Source organism: Crinia signifera, chromosome 7 (assembly GCF_055691185.1).
Source record: "Crinia signifera chromosome 7, ASM5569118v1, whole genome shotgun sequence".
Taxonomy (NCBI): Eukaryota; Metazoa; Chordata; class Amphibia; order Anura; family Myobatrachidae; genus Crinia; species Crinia signifera.
Genome location: NC_139223.1, coordinates 154261481 through 154281963, shown reverse-complemented (window position 1 = coordinate 154281963; position 20483 = coordinate 154261481). Strand labels below are relative to the sequence as shown.

At 46.9% G+C, this 20483-nt stretch overlaps 1 protein-coding gene and 1 long non-coding RNA gene across 2 annotated transcripts in view; one reads left to right on the top strand and one right to left on the bottom strand.

Annotated features, from left to right (window-relative positions):
- Positions 1 to 20483, top strand: part of GPD2 (glycerol-3-phosphate dehydrogenase 2) — a 137614-nt gene that overhangs the window by 2857 nt on the left and 114274 nt on the right. The window lies entirely within an intron of this gene.
- LOC146019572 (uncharacterized) lies at positions 10493 to 19327 on the bottom strand. Its single transcript, XR_014450607.1, has 3 exons — positions 19157 to 19327; positions 15249 to 15420; positions 10493 to 10609 (listed from the first exon to the last, which is right to left on the bottom strand). It is a non-coding gene; the product is annotated as an uncharacterized LOC146019572 (long non-coding RNA).

Here is a 20483-nt window from a genome sequence, read left to right as displayed (position 1 = left end):
GTCCTCCCCACCTGTTCATACCCCCCCACTATCCACGTCGGCATGGAGTTTATTTTATAAAGCGTGGCAAGCGCAGCGAACCACCGAGCCCGAAGCGTGGTAAGCGTAGCGAGCCCCGCAGAAAACGATCCCAAAGCGTGGCGAGCGGACGCTGAATACACGTCAAGTAATCAGTGTCCCCTCACGGGGCTCACTGCGTTCGCCACGCTTCGGGATCGTTTTACGCGTCTCCTAAAATCAACTCCACACTGACGTGGATAGTGGGGATATGAACAGGTCGGGAGGACACGTACCGCGTCCGCTCGCCACGCTTCCGGCTGACTTGAATAGTGGGGGTGTACAAGGATGGAATAGCATGAAAATCGGCCGCTAAATCGCATCTGATTTCTGCATGCGATTTCGCGGGCGCTGTTTTAATACACAAGTACCTTTTATATTTTTATATATAAAAACAACTGGATATGATATGGGTTTATTAAGCATAAAATAAAACCACAATTAATAATAAAATCAATTAGTTCAAGGTGACTTTTTTTTAATAATGCCATAACGCAGCAGATGTGAGCAGATTGGTAGTTGCTGGCAACCTGTAAATGGGGGGGGGGAATGGATTTTTGGTACTCCTATCCTTTTGATCCTAGTAGGCCAGCCCCCTATTTAAATGAGGCTTCAATAATACAATCATGCAGCAGATGGATTGTATGACAGATTGGGAGTACATTGTGTGTCTAAAAACTATTAAGGACTGCCGGGGAGTTGAAGGGAAATCCGACACAATCAGGTGGCCATACATCAAAAAGACCGGTCTTACAATCACGATCAGAGGCGTAGCGAGCCCGGAGACGGCGGAGCACACGCTCCGGTCGCAGGAACATAGCATGGCGCCGGAGCTGTGCCGTCACCGCCAGCTCGCTCCCCTGCCTGCTGTGTGTGCGGGAGAGACGTCCGTGGCCGTGCTGCTATGTAAAATTCATTCATAGCTCCCGCTGGACCGCTAGCCAATAGGCGCTCGCGGTCCAGCAGCTACCAGTTGATTGGCTGCTGGACCGCAAGCGCCCATTGGCTAGCGGTCCAGCGGGAGATATGAATGAATTTTACATAGCAGCAGCACGTCTCTCTCCCGGGGGAGCGGGGGCACAGCCACTGGACGCAGCACAGCGGGGGGAGGTGGATCACGCAGCACAGGCAGGGGGAGGTGGATCACGCAGCACAGGTGGGGGGTAAGTAAGGTCAGGTGTACTCCCACCCTGCTGCACCCCCCTGCTGCACTCTAGTGCAAATCCACCCTGCTGCACATTACTGCAACCCACCCTGCTACAACCACCCTACTGCACACTACTGCACCCACCCTACTGCACTTACCCATCCTGCTGCACACTACTGCACCCACCTACCCTGCTGCATACCACCGCTCCCACCCTCCCTCCCTGCTGCACACCACCGCTCCCACCCTCCCTCCCTGCTGCACGCCACCGCTCCCACCCTCCCATCCTGCTGCACACCACCGCTCCCACCCTCCCTCCCTGCTGCACACCACCGGCGGTGCATTGAATTGAAAATAGCGTCCTGGAGCAGGCCGCTGCACAGTTCTGTCCCACTTGGCAACGAGCAAATTCAGTCCCCCTTTGCATCGAGCATGAAGCCCTTTGGCATCGAGCATGAAGCCCCTGGCATTGAGCATGTAGGTAAGTGGCACTTATGTGTCAAATGTGTAATGGGCATTATCGTGTGTTATATAGTATGTCGTGGGCATTGCGGAGTGTTATATATGTCATGGGCATTATGTGTAATTGGAATTACAAAGTTCACTAATGTGCAATGGGCATTACGGTGTGTGGTATAATGTTGGTCCGTGCCCACTTTTCACTGCGCAGGAGCCTCACCTACTACGAATTGGGGGGGGGGCGCGAAACATGCCCTTGCTCCGTGCGCCGTCGCACCTAGCTACACCACTGATCACGATTGTGTTCAACTTTCTCTTCAAATCCCCGGCAGTCGTTGGTGGTTTTTGGACACACACAATGTACTCACAATCAGTCATACAACCAGTTGAGATTGTACAATATCTTTCTCATGTATGGGGGCGACCGGTCTTTCTAAAGTATGGCCACCTTTAGTATGTCAAGCAAAAGCCACGTCTATACGGTACAAAGAGCGGACATGCTTACCTGTCATATGTTGGTAAACATGTCAGCTGTTTGTACCGTATATAAGCAAAGATTAGTATAGTTGTTAGTCCAGAGAACAGAGACGTATAATCAGCCAATAAGCTTACAAATGTCCAGTTAGTATATCTGGCCAGACAATAATTGTGCAAATACCTTACAGCAGTGGTTCCCAAACTGTGTGCCTAGGCACCCTGGGGTGCCTCAGGACACTTGCAGGGGTGCCTTGGGTTGGTGGACCAGGATCAATTCATATTATTTATGGTCAATGTACCAGGCAAAACCAGTGCTTGTGGCTGCCAATCATAATATATGTGGGCAAACAGAAGCAAATCCTGTCCCTCACCAGATAACTGTGACATATAAACACAATGCACTTAATTTAATATTTTTTTTTCCCGAATTTCTCGATAAGAAGCATTTGGCCTAGGGGTGCCATGAAAATATTTTGATGCTCTAGGGCGCCATGATTCAGAAAAGTTTGGGAACCCCTGCCTAACAGGTTAACACAGTCCAATGAGTCTCCCAGTTGCTGGTGCTTATTAACCTGAGTGCAACTTTATCCGGAGGTGATTATTACAGAGCCATGTCGTGTTCACTGTAGGTAGACAACCAACTTAACCAAATAAAACAAAATATTTTTTTTTTTTACATTTTTATTAAAAAGTCTGCTAATATTGCAGAGATGTAGATCCTGGGGTTAATTGCCTGAAGTTAGGAGATCGGTTTTGTGGTAAGTCTGTGTAATGGATTTCTACTTGCACCCACCTGACCGTTTAAGCATGTGACGGCTAACCTTGACACTCCAGCTCTTGTTGAACTACGCATGGCCAAATAGTAAAACTGTAGCAGGGCATGCTGGGATGTGTAGTTCAACAACAGCTGGAATGTCAAGGTTAGCCATCACTGGTTTAAGCAGAAATGTGATTAAACCGCATATCATATTTCTGGGAAGGACCCAGGATCTTGATACACAGGGTGATCCAGGTTAACCATTCTTATAACCTGGGTCGAATTTCTGGGTTGGTCGACCCGTGTTATAAGGTTTGGTGCCTCAAAAATCCAGGTTTAACCTCATCGTGCCCAGCATGTAATCTGGAAGATGCAGTTTATACCCCTTTTTAGACATATTACCCGGCATTTTGACTGCTGGGTCATTTTCCCGGGTGCAGCCTGTGCACCCTTTCACACTTACAGCAGCAAATTAACGGGTGAAGCAATTCTACCCAGTAATTTGCTGAAAAACACAGGTTTTTCGGTACTTATGTAATATCTGGGCTCCCGTTTTTCTTATGAGACCGCGCCCCCTCGTTGCGCTCGCCACGCTTCTGGCACGGTGGCTCGCTGCACTCGCCACACTATATAAAAACAACTTCATGCGTAGTTGGATAGTAGGGGTATGAAAAAAAGGGGTGCATTTAACATGGGAGCCCAAATAATACATAAGTACCGGTTTTTCTTATGTCTGAAAGGGTCAATCCGGGTTTTAAATCCCGGGTCCTCAACCCAGGTAAAAAGAAGGGTCAGAGACCTGGGTTTTCCGGGTTGACACTTTCAGACATACCAAAATCCTGGGTTGATGCGCGTTCATGTGCAAAAACCTGGGATTTTGCCATCTGTCTGAAAGGGGTATAACTGAGATTGAGCCCTGGGCCCCTATGTACAGTAAGTGCCAAGTATGATGTAGTCATAGTAAACCTGGAAGCTACATCCCCACAAAATGAATTCCCCTCTTTGCGTTTGCAATTATGAGTTTTACCAAGGTTCTTTAACTAGTCCCACAAACGTGGTTCTTGTTGGATCTTTAATGCTTTTTAGAGAAGTTTATTAAATGATTTGAACAGTTTTCATGCTGACAGTGCAGGTTTTAAGGATATTCCTACTTGAACCCAGGTGACTTTAGTACCTCAGTCAGTTTGATTTAACTATCTGGATTACAGCATGGGTACTCTGAAAACCTGAGTGTAACGGCAGAGTTTGGGAAATTCTGTCCCCGTGCATCAGTAAGTTTCATCGTCTTCTTGCACATACAGCTTTAGTATTTTCTGCCATTGCACCATAGCACACGCTGTACCGGGAACTTGTGGGACATGGGCCTCACTGGTTGACGGATTGCATTAGGTTTTCTACAGTCAGACATAGACCTGTTTTTTTTATTGATAATAAATATGGTTCTGCGTTACTCAGGGTTATAATCTTTACCAACCATGCTGATTTATTGAATCCAAAAGGGCATATTATAACCTGAAATGGGTGTAGTATGTACCATAGAGGGTACATTTGGTTGGATCATGAAACAGTTTGCCAATTGCGGGCAGGTAGAATATACTGTGAACTGGTTTCTATAATTATTATTACCAGTTATTTATATTCAGGTCCGTTCGCTCGCCACATCTTTCAATGGCCGCTGACCATCAAAAGATGTGGCAGTTTCCCCCTGTCCTGCGAATGGGGTTTATGTAAAACATCCATTCGCATGCCAGGTGAACAAGCACGGCGCGTATGGCGGGTGACCGCCCGGCATTTGCAGGGCAGCGTCTGGTAGACTCGCAAGGCTGCTTATACGCAGCCTTGCGAGTTAACCAGAATAAGGTCCATATTCCGCAGCACTTTATGGAGAATATATGAACGTTTACATCAGTCCCTGCCCCAGTGGAGCTTGCAATCTATATTCCCTACCACATGTACACGCACACACAGACATTCCAGAGTTAATTTTGTTTTGAGATAATTAACCTACCAGTATATTTTTGGATTGTGGGAGGAAACCGGAGTGCCCAGAGGAAACCCACGCAAGTACAGGGAGAATATAAGAATCAAACCCATGACTTCAGCGCTGTGAGGCTAGGAATGTTACACCGTCCGTGCTGCCCAAATGCGCCCATTTGTATTTAAGTAGTGACCAAGCCTCTATGCAGCAGTACAATTGTGGAACATGGGTAAACTATTGTTTGGCAGTCGCACGTAAGTCAAAGTATACATGGGTCTTTCAAACTAGACAGTACAGGTATCTGTCAGACATTTTTTGGGTGGTGAGCATATGATTGCATGGAGCTATTTGGTCTCCTGATAGTGTTGTGTGTTTGTGTACTTTACCGGTTCTAGTGTGCAGATAGAACGTCTGTTTCAGCCGGATTTTGCACCCAGCACGATACTAATGATTGCCACTGCGGACATAAGAACAGCGGGCGGGATTGGTTATTCTATAAAGTCCAACAGATTTTTAGTATACAGATGCAGATTTGCACTTTAGCAGAAACTAGTAAGCAGGCAGCCCCGACCATAAGGAAAATCCACCACAGATGTGTCTGACTCTGAAACAGGCCCTGTGTGTTTGTGTGTATTTCTCTCTAAGGGCCGCATTTATCAAACAATATTTGCAGCTAAATCCCCCCAAAATACCTGCTTTTGTTGGTTAGCCACAAATATTAAGTATTCCCTGAATGTACCAAAGGGGGACCGTAGGAATCGTCGATCCCTGCATCGCCGCCGGACGCATCCGCCATAGGTTTCTATGGGGGATGGGAAGCTGCCCGATGTATTACCGGGGCAGTGGGGTCGGTGGGGGGCCAGCGCTAACTACACATGCGCAGACTCCCCCCCCCCCCCCCCCCCTGGCTTCTGGATGAACACATTGCAGGGACAGAGCTCTGTCCCTGCGCTTGTGAGATGATACATCCCAGCGCTAGTATCGCATTTTACAATGTGAACCTGGGCCCAGTATTCCGCCCAGATCGCATTGTAAATGCGATAGATGATAAATGGGCCACTAAATCCCTTTACTATCAGGGTACATATAGACCATTTTTACTATGCCTCTAAGACAAGTTTACTAGCAGACGTTGACAAGATACCAAGCTATTTCGGGTGGGAAAGGTCATCCTTGGGTTCTAGAGATGAACTTTAGCAGCTGTGGTCTAAAATTATATGAATGGTGTTTGTGTATCGGTAAGTGTTTTTGCAAATGTCAACTTTAAGAAATGCTCATGAACCTTCTACTCTTGTGATATACTTTTTTTTTATTATCAATAATTTACATTTTTATGAGAAGGGCAGGGAAACAGCCACCAGGGGACAAGGGATGCGATATATACCCATTCGGTGCAAATTACAAAAAGAGCTAGGCAGATAAACCAGAAAATTAACAGTGTTTAGAGAAGCCATGAGATAGTTGGCAGGTGTGCTCTATACCAGGTAGCAATCATATATTCAGTTTGACTATGATGTCAGAGCAGTTGCAATGTTCTTAAGAGTCTGGGTGTTATGGAGCCTACACACAGGGAGATGTTGCTGAATGATCTTCGCAATGTAGATCACTCAGCAAGATTGCTCAGCACACAGCGATGTGTCAGCGCTGTGTGCTGAGCGACCTGTCATGGCCAGTATTCTCCGCTGAGAACACTGGCCCTGACTGACGATTTACTAGATTTTTCCAGCATCGCTATGGCCCTTACACACAGATCGATGTATGGTTATTTTCTAGGCAATCTAGTGAGATCTCTTAGAATGTGCCCTGAAATTGCCCTTTGTGTACACCCCATTAGATTAGGACTTGCAATGAAATAGGTTCACTTGATGTTGTGCTACAAGCTTGAGTGCATTGATGAATCCATTAATTAAAACCCCTTTTATATATTAATTAATTTAACTTTTTCTGTATTAAGGCCATTGAGCGCTGAGTTTCTTTCTTTCTTTCTTTCTTTCTTTCTTTCTTTCTTTCTTTCTTTCTTTCTTTCTTTCTTTCTTTCTTTCTTTCTTTCTTTCTTTCTTTCTTTCTTTCTTTTCTTTTCTTTTCTTTTCTTTTCCTTGCCTTCTTTTCCCTTCCCTTCCGCTATGTGCTTATTGCCAGGGGTTTCTTGCTCCATACCATGTGGAACATGCTTGTTACCCTGGGGTTATTACATGCTCGATGCCTGGGGCTGCAGCCAGCGCTCCCGGTATCCACAGTTCCGGGAAGCGATAGTCGACCTGACAGAAGCTAGAGGTACAGGAAGACCTCTAGCATCTGTCTCATCTAAGGTAGTGGATATTTTTAGAGGGGTGCAGTGTCTTTGCAAGGGGAAAGAGACTCTGAGTCCCTGGGTCCCCCCCCCCCCCCTGCACCTGCTTATCCCAGCTCCTGTTTAAATTTTTTATTTAAACGGCATGTGTCAGGGATCCAGCAGGGGACAGCTGTAGGAGGGGGGCGTCTCTCTGGCATAGCAGCACCCCCACCCCGCTTACCGGGTTCTGTCGGCTCTACCCCTGTAATATTGTAATACACATTATGACACCCACACACGCATGCACTTTTTCACTCTCACATTTTGGCTGGCTGACAGCTCATCCTGTCCTGACTTCAGCATTGCTCCTCCAATGTAGCTCTGCCCACTTTCCGGCCCTGACTGATTGCTGGTTCTTAACGGTGAGAGGGGCTTCATGCCGCTGCTGCCTGTCAGATACTGTGACAGGCACAGCAGCAGTGGCCGTCAGCGAGGATGCAGAGCAGGGAGAGCACCTCACTTGCCTGGTGCCTCCCTGCCTTGCATCGTCTGCTGAGCGGGTAGCTCCGGCTCTGCACCATTCCAATTTTGCGGTGCAGTGGCCTGTGGCCATATTGCTAAAATAAATAAACCGAAGTCTCAGCACTCACCATAGTAAACTCACCATAATACCCAAATAATGAAATATTGCAACCCCAAGCCTAGCAAGGCAGCTGTTCCTTTCTTTGCTCATGCTGCCAAATTCCCTATAAAGCAGCACTTGAAGGTGCCTTATTGCTTCAAACTAATTCTGTTAGCTGGGTGTTTGCAGTACTTAGATAATTACCAAGGAAATAAACAGGTGTATTCAGTCCGGAGTGATAACAAGTATCTGATACTCTATGTAGAACACAGGTTATTGCAGTAGCACAAACTATGTATAAATACATAAGTAACTGAAATTATCGCTGTGGCATAGACATAAGTAACATTGGGGGTGATTCAGGTTCATAGTTACCTTTCCAAATTCGGTTCATTCGGGGTCCGATGGTGTGGGTCCGATGGTGTGGGTCTGCGCATATGCAGACCCGATGTGCAAACGCCTTCAGCCACTATCCTAGTCTCCATAGTGGGCAGGCAGGGGACTGTCACATGGCGAAGCCCAGCTTTTCCTGGGCATGCCCCCATAAACAATGGGTGTGCCCAGAAAAACGTGGCGAAGCCTGCAAGGCATGTGTCCGTGTACACATCCTTTCACATTCTGGCTTGGTCATTCGGTTGGCGAAGGGGGCGGGTGGTGTTTACCCACTTGTTTAAGCAGCAAAAGAATGCTACTTAGTGACTGAGTCTGAATCAGGCCCATTGTATCTGTTATGAAACTGAATAGATGATGTATTGTGTGGAGCTGAAACTAAAGGGGTTATCCTATTTGCTGCAGCGATTGAATTCCCTCGGGGCTATTCAATTAGCCCTGATCATTGGCAATTGCTGATAAAATGGGCTCTAATTGGATAGCCCCGGCGGGATCATGTATGAAGCAATGATAATTGAGGAGTAGTGACCCATGGCAACCAATCAGCACTGAAGTTACATCTAAAATTTGCATAATATAAAATTATATAGCAGCTGATTGGTTGCCATGAGCCACTTCTCCTCTGGCTCACTTCCCCCTTATCACTGCTTCATACTTTTACCCCAATGTTTCCTATCACATCCCCATTCAATGAAGGAGGTACCAGATGCATATCCAGCATGTCAGTGTAGTGATCTGTAGCGTCCATGGGCTTTGGGAACAGATGACCCACCGGAACGCCCCTGTTAACACTACAGCATGAGACACATTGCCTCACCTGAGGTTAAATTCATTTATGTAATACATATAGAATAAAAGTTGTGCAATGCAGAGAGATTGTGAATTTAGAACATGGTGATTCTGTTTTACCTTCCATTCGGCTCTAGAAGTGACAATTACATGTTATGAAAACATTCCAACCTACATCGAGGGCAACCTGAAGGACTTTACTTGTATGGTGTGACTGTCTTTACAAAGTAGGAAACTCATCATGTCTCAGTATGCCTGATCTTTATGCTGTGTTCTCTAGATTCTACAGTATGAGCATACATCATATAAATAAGTACTCACTGTGCATGCAGGCAGTATGGTGTGTGTGGCTTTTTATTTAAACTCTGGAAAGAGAGATTTAATTACAATTTTACAGTGTTCTTTAATACAAAGAATACATACTAATCAATGGGGAAGCCGAGTAATGTTCATCTCAAAGGAAATGCTGGCAGACCCCTAACTAGTACATTTTTTGGGGAGGGGTATTGCTCATGCATAATCCTAGGGTTACATGACAAGTGCTGTGACAAATAGTTTTACAATTAGTTTATTGTTCCGATTTAAAGTCCCTATGAACCCCTTATATACCTGGTAGATGGCAACCCTAAGAGTTCTTATTGTAGTTTGCCTGTGGAAACCAATGCCATCTTTAGATTTGTGTTGATTATCTAGCTGTTTCATCTTTCACCACTTGTTACATGGGTCTCCCTCATACCTTCTTGCAAACTACATGAGTTGCCATAGTTCTGTCAGTGGCTTAATTAACATGTGTCAGATTTCAAGGATGAACAGTAGTGCCCTATCCTTTCCATTGTGTTATGATGGACATATGATGATAATACTTACTACTGTTGTGTCTTTCACTTGGTTAGTGCTCTTCGGAACGTTTTTATTTTTATTTACATTGAATATTTGATCTTCATGATGAAGCCTGCTGTCAGCTGAATTTATTTGAAGTATTTTCAAAAAACTTCTAAACGCGGGGTTTCATTAAAGTGGCGCATAATTGATTATTTTAACTGCACTTCTGGGAGCTCCAGAGAGATTTTTCAACATTTTGTTTTAGTTTGTTATTTTGGGGCGCTGCTTTTAGACCTAGGCAGCAGTCCTGCTTCGAGGGTGCCAGGGGAAGGGTCAGTCACCGGCCTCTTCAGGCGCAGAGCTGCCCTGCTGCAGGACTTTGTCCTGAGAGAGGTTTCTGTCACCGCACAGCATTGCGCTGGGGCGAGCAGACCCAGCTGCCGCACACCCCTGGCAGGGTCTGAAGACTACAAGTGGTGAGTACTGGTCGGGGTCCCCCACAGGGGGCACCCCGACTTTATGTGCGGCAAGATGGCGGTGACAGTAGCGGCGGACCTCCCGCAGGTACCGCGCGAAACCCCCATCTTTTATATATTTGCTGGCAGGTACAGATAGCCACTGGACCACCAGGGCTATGGCAATGTCTGGTTTTTGCATAAAGCACAGATAAGCCTAAAAATGCCAGCTTTTTAATGCTAAAAGCACCAGCTCCGTTTTGGGGGCGGGGCTTAGCTCAGAGTGGGACCAGGCACTGCTAGGCAAGACTTCCTGCTTCTTCCTGCATGCTGAGGTAGCCATTACAGCTCCTCATCAGTGGGGTGGATCTGGGATCTTTCTGCCTGCAGAGACAGAAAGTTATAGCACTAATTAACACTTACATTGTGTTTGCCTAGCATATGGATATTGCATAGCACTGTTTTTCTGAAGAATTACTGTGTGTTTTACTGTGAACCAGCTCTCTCCAATCTGTGAGCTCAGGTTACAGGGTGCCCTGGATTCCCAAGTAGCTCTGTTTACCCCACACTGGCTAGTTAAGATATTAGTCTTTAACACATAGCCAAAGAACACTTACAAATCAGTGTGAGTGTGTGTGTGTGGTGTGGCTGTGTCCAGCTTCACAATGGTGAAGAAACTGACCTGCTTGGTGTGCAGCACCAAGTTTATCCCTGCCTCACAGTCACAGGTTACCTGTGAACCCTGTATGTCTCCACAGCCTAGTGGGACTACCCCTCTGGCTAGTGGTGTGCCCCCACAATATAGTGGGGTGTCACAGGAAGATAATGAGCCTGCATGGGCCAGCAGCATTAAAACGCTGTTAGACTCAGTCTCATCCCAGCTAGCTGCTAATACACAGCAGACTCAGAGGGTGCAGAAGGATTTAGCCATCCTGTCAGCTAGGGTGGATATCCTCACTTCTTTTCCCAGCCAGTCTGGCCAGCCTCAGAAAAGGCCCTTGTCGGCTGTGGCCCCTGATACAGAGAGGATGATATCCTTGATGAGGGGGAGGAGTTGCAGGATCAGGAGCCTGTACAAGAACAGGCACCAGTACATGGCCCTGAGCCTCTTATTAGAGCTATTAGGGAGGTCTTAGAGCTCCCTCTGGAGGAAGTCACGGAGGGTGACTCTTTCTTTATGACACAGAAAAAGCAGTCTGTGTGTTTCCCAGAGCAGGCGGAACTAGAGGGTGTTTTCAAAAACGCTGAGAAGAGGTTCCAGCTCACAAAGAGGTTCGCAAATGCGTACCCTTTTGAACCTGCAGGTAGAAAATTGTGGGAGGAGCCTCCCGTTGTGGACTCCTCAGTTTCACGCCTTTCTAAAAAGGTGTTACTACCGGTCACGGGTGTTTCCACCCTTAAGGACGGGGCTGACAGGAGACTGGAGACCACTCTCAAGTCCATGTATACGGCTAGTGGGGCCTCTCAACGTCCCATACTGGCCAGTTGTTGGATGGCTAAGGCCACTTTTCTTCCATCAGCACCTCCTGCGCCAAAATGTCCATTTACCTTGCCTACCCAGCAGTCCTTTCGCGGGACTCGGTTCCGCTCCAGGGCTAGAGGTGCGTCCAATGCCAACAGAGGTGGACGGGGTAAGTTCAGGAAACCTAACCCCTCTGGCACACAGGACCGTGCTGCCACTGCAGCTGCCTCCAAGCCGTCAGCATGACGGGATCTCCCCACCACGGGATCCTCTCGAGGTGGGGGGTCGTTTGTCGTACTTCAGCCAGGTGTGGGATGCCTCGTGCCTAGATTCCTGGGCCAGGACTCTTATTTCGCAGGGCTACAGGCTGGAGTTCGACAGACCACCTCCCAGAAGGTTCTTCAAGTCGGCCTTCCCCGCAGCAGCGGAGGACCGGATTCTCCTACAAGGGGCAATCCAGGGACTGCTCCAGTCCAGGGTAATCCTGCCAGTTCCAGTGCAGGGGCAGGGTTATTACTCTAACCTCTTCCTGGTGCCCAAGCCAGATGGGTCAGTGAGGCCCATTCTGAACCTGAAGGATTTGAACCCGTACCTGCGGGTATTCACATTCAGAATGGAGTCCCTCCATTCGGTCATCGCCAGTCTCGAGCCAGGGGAGTTCCTGGCTTCCATAGACGTCAAGGACGCCTATCTAGACGTCCCCATTTGGCCCCCACAACAAATGTTTCTGAGGTTTGCGCTGGGAAGGGAACATTATCAGTTCTGGGCGTTGCCCTTCGGCCTGTCCACGGCTCCGCGCATCTTCATGAAGATCATGGCGGAGATGATGTCCCTTCTACGGCAGCATCGGATGAATGTCATCCCGTACCTCGACGACCTGCTGATCAAGGCAGGGTCTGCAGGAGCCTGTTGCAGTGCTATTCAGCTGACCAGGAGGATCCTCTCGGACCACGGGTGGATTTTGAACCTGAAGAAATCATCCCTGGTCCCAAGTCAAAGGATGCTGTTCCTGGGCATGATCCTGGACACAGCAGAACAGAAGGTACTCCTTCCACCGGAGAAGGTGGCTGCAATCCAGCAACTGGTGGTAGAGGTGTTGGCGGGCCCACAGGTGTCGGTTTACCTCTGCTTGAGGCTGATGGGCAAGATGGTGGCCTCCTTCGAGGCCATACAGTATGCCAGATTTCACGCAAGGACATTCCAGCTGGATATCCTGACGGAGTGGTCGGGGTGCCCCAGCCAGATGCGCAGGCTGATAACACTCTCTGCAACCACAAGGCTGTCACTCCAATGGTGGTTGGAGTCGACAAATCTACTGGCCGGCCGTTCCTTTCAAATCCAGGATTGGCTTCTGTTGACCACGGATGCCAGCCTGAGAGGATGGGGGGCTGTGGTTCAGGGTGTCCATCTTCAGGGCAGATGGTCCCTGTTGGAAGCCAAGCTCCATATCAACAGGCTGGAATTGAAGGCGGTTTACTACGCCCTGTTGAAGGCTGCTCCTCTGCTCCAGGGCAGGGCTGTGCAGGTGCAGTCCGACAATGCGACCACGGTTGCCTACATAAACAGGCAGGGTGGAACGAGGAGCATGCCGTGCATGAGAGAAGCTGCCAGGATCATCTCTTGGGCGGAGCAATACGTTCTGGCATTGTCCGCCATATTCATACCGGGAGTGGACAACTGGGAGGCGGAGTTTCTCAGCCACCACGACCTTCATCCCGGGGAATGGGAATTACACCAGGAGGTGTTCACTGCCATTGCGGATCTGTGGGGGACTCCACAGATAGACCTCATGGCCTCTCGGAGAAACCACAAGGTAACCAGGTACTGCTTTCGGACAAGGGATCCTTGTTTAAAAAGAATAAGACACCAAGGAGCAGAGGCAATCCTGGTGGCACCAGATTGGCCTCGGCGAGCCTGGTTCGGGGATCTTCAGGCCATGCTGGTGGAAGACCCTAGGCGTCTGCGCCTCAGAGAAGACCTTCTTCTTCAAGGGCCGTTCGGTTACCAGGACTTGCCTCGGCTTCGTTTAACGGCCTGGAGGTTGAGCGGCAGATCCTGAGGCGCAAGGGTTTGGATTCCTCGGTCATAACAACCATGACCCAAGCCAGAAAACCAGTAACGGCCTCCCATTATCACCACATTTGGAGGAGATATGTGGCCTAGTGTGAGGGAAATGCCCTATCACCTGCGGATTTTAAACTGGGTAACTTCTTGCGGTTCCTGCAAGCAGGTTTGGACTTGGGGCTCCGGCTGGGGTCCTTAAAGGTCCAGGTATCGGCCCTGTCTGTGTTTTGTCAGAGAAAACTGGCATCCTTACCTGAGGTCCAGACTTTTCTTCAGGGGGTGTTAAGAATTCAACCCCCTTTTGTGACGCCCACTGCGCCATGGGACTTGGATGTAGTCTTATCTTTTTTGCAGTCATCCTGGTTCGATCCATTAGATCAGGCAGATTTGCGGTTTCTGACATGGAAGACTGTGGTCCTGCTGGCCTTGGCTTCGGCCAGGAGGGTGTCCGAACTTGGGGCCCTTTCTTGCAAGAGCCCTTACTTGATTTTTCACGGCGACAGGGCGGAACTGAGGACTAGGCCGCAATTCTTGCCTAAGGTTGTGTCGGCTTTCCATCTAAACCAACCGATTGTGGTCCCGTCCAGTTTGGCTCATCCAGGGATTCCGGCATCCCTGGATGTTGTTCAGGCCCTGAGGGTCTATGTGAGGCGAACCTCTTGGTTCAGGAAGACGGATGGTCTGTTTGTGCTTTACGATGCACAGAAGAAGGGTGCTCCTGCATCAAAGCAGACTATTGCCCGTTGGATACGTACCACGATCCAACAAGCCTATGGGATGGCTGGATTGACTATTCCATCCTCATTGAAGGCTCATTCGACAAGGTCTGTAGGGACTTCCTGGTCGACTGCTCGAGGAGTCTCGGCCTTACAGCTTTGCCGAGCTGCTACTTGGTCGGGGCAGCATACGTTTGTAAAGTTCTACAAATTTGATGCCCTGGCCAGGGAGGATTCCCAGTTCGGGCAAGCGGTGTTACAGCAGTCTCCGCACGTTCCCACCCGTTCTGATGGCTTTGGGACCTCCCATAGTATTGAACCCCAGTATTCCATAATGGACGTTAGAGAAAATAGGATTTTAATATACCTACCGGTAAATCCTTTACTCGTAGTCCATATGGAATACTGGGCGCCCGCCTCAGTGCGGAATTTTCTGCTGCAGGTAATACCTTGCTTTCTTGGACTTGTTGCCTTGTTGAAGGTTAACGTTCTTGTATTGGCTGGTTGCATTTTTGAACGAGTGACGTTCTAATATTGGCTTGTTGCCATATATGTATATGTATGTATGTATGTATGTATGTATGTGTATGTATATATATATATATATATATATATATATATATATATATATATATATATATAGCAGGACAAGGAAGATATAGCACTCCAGGCGACTTGCTGAAGGAAATACTCACAGACCAGTTAAGGTTCACAACGTTTCAATGCCCGTTTATTAGTGGCATTTTCGTCAGGTATAAAAAAGAATACAAAACAGTCTTACCTTTAAACACCCAAGTGAGCACACTGGGAGGCTGGGGGAGGGGCGGAAGCCTCCGCCCTGCCTGCTGGCACATATGAATGACATCACAAAACATAATCAGAGTGCACCCGTCACCATGGTTACAGGAGTATACAAACAGCGTCACAAGAACAACAAAACAAAGCAGCATGATCTGTGAAAAAAAACAATAATGAAAATCAGCGCTAGGCTTAATCAAATATACATCACATCTATTGCATTCAAGGCACTTAATGCCTAGGAGGCACAGACTGTTTGCAATCAAGAATACTAATAACTGATTAGCTACATGCTAACAGAGCATATTATAAAAAGGATCCCAAACCCAGATGTTCGTTAAGACCCCTAGGTGCAACTGTGCCCAGGCGAAAGATCCACCTGGTTTCAAGCTGAATCAGTTTCTTAGACCGATCTCCCCCTCGTATAGAGGCAGGGAGGTGGTCAATCATGCGGTATCTTAGAGATGAAAGGGGGTGAGGGTGGCTGCAAAAATGGCGTGCGACCGGTTGATCGCTATGTCCCTTAATAATGGCATTTCTAATTGCTGATCTGTGGGCTGTCATACGCTCTTTGAATTGGCATTCAGTTTTGCCAATGTATGACAGTCCACAGGGACAGAGGATCTGATATATAAAATACCTGGAGGAACAATTGAGGCGGTGGGTAATATACATAGTTTTCCCAGATAGTGGATGGGAGAATGTATCCCCCGGGATCATAAATTGGCACGTAACACACGTACATCTGATACACCCCTTCCGGGTATTGGCATATATGTCTGTAGGGGTTGCAAGGTCAGAGATATCTGCTCTCACCAAGATATCTCTAAGATTGCGCCCCCTAGTGTAACAAGCAAGAAGCCTGGTATCAGCCAGTTTAAGGTCTTTATCCCCTTGGATAATAGGCCATAGTTTTTTAGAGATATTATTAATATTTTCACTAGATGGATTATACTGGCATACCCATGGGATCATTTCCCCTTTGTCTTTCTTAATGGCAACTTGGTTGATGAGTGTGTTACGGTCTAATGCAAGTACTCGTTGTTTTTCACGTCTCAACTGTTCAATATGATAACCTCTATTCACAAATTTGGATATCATATTATCCATTTCAGCATCTGCCACCACGGGATCAGATGTAATACGCCGAATGCGCAACAACTGAGAGTAGGGAAGGCCACGTTTAAGTGGCTTGGGGTGAAAACTGTCTGACCTCAGCAGATTATTTCTATCTGTGGGTTTACTGTATAATGATGTACAAATAATACCTTCTTTTACAGCAATGTTGACATCTAAATATTCGATGTTATCGCAGCTCACTTTATGCGTTAATTTCACCGGATGATCTCTCAAGTTGTGACTATCGATGGTATTAATCAATTTCTCAACAGGCCCCCTCCAGAATATCAACAAATCATCGATGTATCGACAGTAGAAGAATACATCTGTCAACACATCGATGTTATCGAAGAATATCGATTGTTCCACCTCAAACATGTAGATGTTAGAATAGGCCGGTGCCATGGCAGAACCCATGGCACACCCACGGCACTGAAGGTAAAAGCAATTGTCATACAGAAAGTAATTTTTGGTCAAGATCATTTGTAACAAATCAATATGAAAATTCAATTTCTCACCAGCAAACGTCCCGGTTTGTTCAAAAAGTCTCCTCACTGCCGCCAATCCCCCATCATGAGGAATGACCGTGTAGAGACTTTGGACATCGATACTACACAGAACAATATTGAGAGGTATTGCTGCCAAACTGGATAAACGTCTGAGCAGGGTATTAGTATCCAACAGGAAGCGAGGGTGTACTTGAATGAGTGGCTGCATGATAGAATCCAAGTATAAAGCCACAGGTTGAAAAAGCGAATTCACTGCTGATATAATTGGCCTTCCCGGAGGCTTGGAAAGAGTCTTATGCACTTTGGGAGTAGTATACAGTACTGGTACCACAGGGTGAGGTGGCAGCAGCGCTGCATGTAATTTTTCTGAAATGAATTCATTATCCAGGCCATATTTCAGAAGTGTCGCTAGATCTTTGGTGTACACAGCAGTGGGGTCATTTTGAAGCTTCAAATAGGTATCAGCATCAGACAGTTGGCGTGCAATTTCGTCCTTGTAATCCTGTAAATTTTGTATCACTAGGGCTCCCCCTTTATCCGCTGGGCGGAATATTAGATCTTTGTTAGAAGCCAGCTTCGTGAGTGCCGTGGCTTCGTCCCTTGACATATTATTGCGGATTTTGGACGGTTGTGCAGTAACCAAGTTTGTCTGCTGATCCAACAATCTGGTAAATGTCTTAATCGACGCATTCGAAGATAACGGGTCAAAGGATGATTTGGGCATCAGCCTGGCAACTTTAGGTGGGAGTTGTTCTGTTGATACAGCTGGTGAAGGATCTCTGGGTTTAGCAAAGTATTCCTTTAGTTTTAATTGGCGATATAGGCGGTATTTTTCAACTTGCCACTGGAGGGGGTCTTGGGGATAGGTAGGCACAAACGACAATCCTTTCATAAGAACTTTATGTTCAATTGGATTGAGCTCATAATCGGATAAATTGATCACTAGATCTTGTAATTCTTCGGGGGTCTGCCTAAACGACCCCTGCCTACGCCACTGTTTACTGCGACGGGTAAACCGGCGTTGCCTCCCCTTTCTCGGCGTTTGTCCTTGGTAGGCACCCCTAAAGGGCCACTTTGTGTAGCTGATGGCATGGGGGTTTCAGAATCACTAGCCGTTGATGTATTTTCCCTCGATGTATCTAAATTCCTTTGTGGCCGTTGACGCCGTCGGAAGAAAGGTTTTTTGCGGTCATCACGATACGATGTATCGGTCCAGCGGTATACTGTATAATTAGCATAATCATTGTCTACCTTAGCTTTCTTCTCAGCTTTAAAACGGATTAAATCACGTTTGTATGTCTGGATCTGGTTAGACAATTTGGTGTACCAGTCCACCGTCGTATCGCTTTCCAGCAATGGTTTACAGGTAAGTTCAAGGTCAATGATTTTAGTTTTAATAGCCTCCATTTCTTTAGTAGATTGCTCAATAATAAGTACAATGAGATCTAAGGAACACTTGTTCAGTATTCCTACCCACTTCTTACAAAAAGCGGGGTCATTCCGGCCAATTGTTGGCGAGTTCCTAACCCGCAGCCCGCGGGGGATTTTTTTAGACCGATAATAATCACTCAATGTCAGACAGTGGTAGTAATAATCGATCTCTTTTCTTTTAAGCCGCAGTAATTGATAATAGCTGTCCTCATTAGACTTAGCTTCATCCTGCTCCTCCAATATACCTGTGTACAAGATTTTATTAATCTCAGCTTCAGAATAACTATGCAGTTCTCCCAGCGTATCCATAGCATGGGCATATCCGCTAGCTTGTGAGCCAGATGCCTCCATTTGCACAGGGTTTTAGGGTATAGCAGGTGATAGCCAAATAGTAGCAGCAAATAGATGATTGTTTCACAGATAATCAGCTGTGTAATGTTGATTCTACCGACACAGGCAGTAGACTCCTGCAGAACAAAGTGCCATGCACAAACAGTCAATCCAACCTAGATATCCATATAGGTACGGTGGGAATATACTAATGGCAAGCTCACTAGTGTCCAAATGTCCTTAGTATAGGGAGCCCTGATATAGGAAGCATATGCAGTGCATCCAAACAATAGATAATTGCAGCAGGATCCGGCTCTCCATATAAGTAAATCAGCGCCGGGTGCCCATATAGCATAACAGACAGCAGGACAAGGAAGATATAGCACTCCAGGCGACTTGATGAAGGAAATACTCACAGACCAGTTAAGGTTCACAACGTTTCAATGCCCGTTTATTAGTGGCATTTTCGTCAGGTATAAAAAAGAATACAAAACAGTCTTACCTTTAAACACCCAAGTGAGCACACTGGGAGGCTGGGGGAGGGGCGGAAGCCTCCGCCCTGCCTGCTGGCACATATGAATGACATCACAAAACATAATCAGAGTGCACCCGTCACCATGGTTACAGGAGTATACAAACAGCGTCACAAGAACAACAAAACAAAGCAGCATGATCTGTGAAAAAAAACAATAATGAAAATCAGCGCTAGGCTTAATCAAATATACATCACATCTATTGCATTCAAGGCACTTAATGCCTAGGAGGCACAGACTGTTTGCAATCAAGAATACTAATAACTGATTAGCTACATGCTAACAGAGCATATTATAAAAAGGATCCCAAACCCAGATGTTCGTTAAGACCCCTAGGTGCAACTGTGCCCAGGCGAAAGATCCACCTGGTTTCAAGCTGAATCAGTTTCTTAGACCGATCTCCCCCTCGTATAGAGGCAGGGAGGTGGTCAATCATGCGGTATCTTAGAGATGAAAGGGGGTGAGGGTGGCTGCAAAAATGGCGTGCGACCGGTTGATCGCTATGTCCCACTAGGGCGGATAAAGGGGGAGCCCTAGTGATACAAAATTTACAGGATTACAAGGACGAAATTGCACGCCAACTGTCTGATGCTGATACCTATTTGAAGCTTCAAAATGACCCCACTGCTGTGTACACCAAAGATCTAGCGACACTTCTGAAATATGGCCTGGATAATGAATTCATTTCAGAAAAATTACATGCAGCGCTGCTGCCACCTCACCCTGTGGTACCAGTACTGTATACTACTCCCAAAGTGCATAAGACTCTTTCCAAGCCTCCGGGAAGGCCAATTATATCAGCAGTGAATTCGCTTTTTCAACCTGTGGCTTTATACTTGGATTCTATCATGCAGCCACTCATTCAAGTACACCCTCGCTTCCTGTTGGATACTAATACCCTGCTCAGACGTTTATCCAGTTTGGCAGCAATACCTCTCAATATTGTTCTGTGTAGTATCGATGTCCAAAGTCTCTACACGGTCATCCCTCATGATGGGGGATTGGCGGCAGTGAGGAGACTTTTTGAACAAACCGGGACGTTTGCTGGTGAGAAATTGAATTTTCATATTGATTTGTTACAAATGATCTTGACCAAAAATTACTTTCTGTATGACAATTGCTTTTACCTTCAGTGCCGTGGGTGTGCCATGGGTTCTGCCATGGCACCGGCCTATTCTAACATCTACATGTTTGAGGTGGAACAATCGATATTCTTCGATAACATCGATGTGTTGACAGATGTATTCTTCTACTGTCGATACATCGATGATTTGTTGATATTCTGGAGGGGGCCTG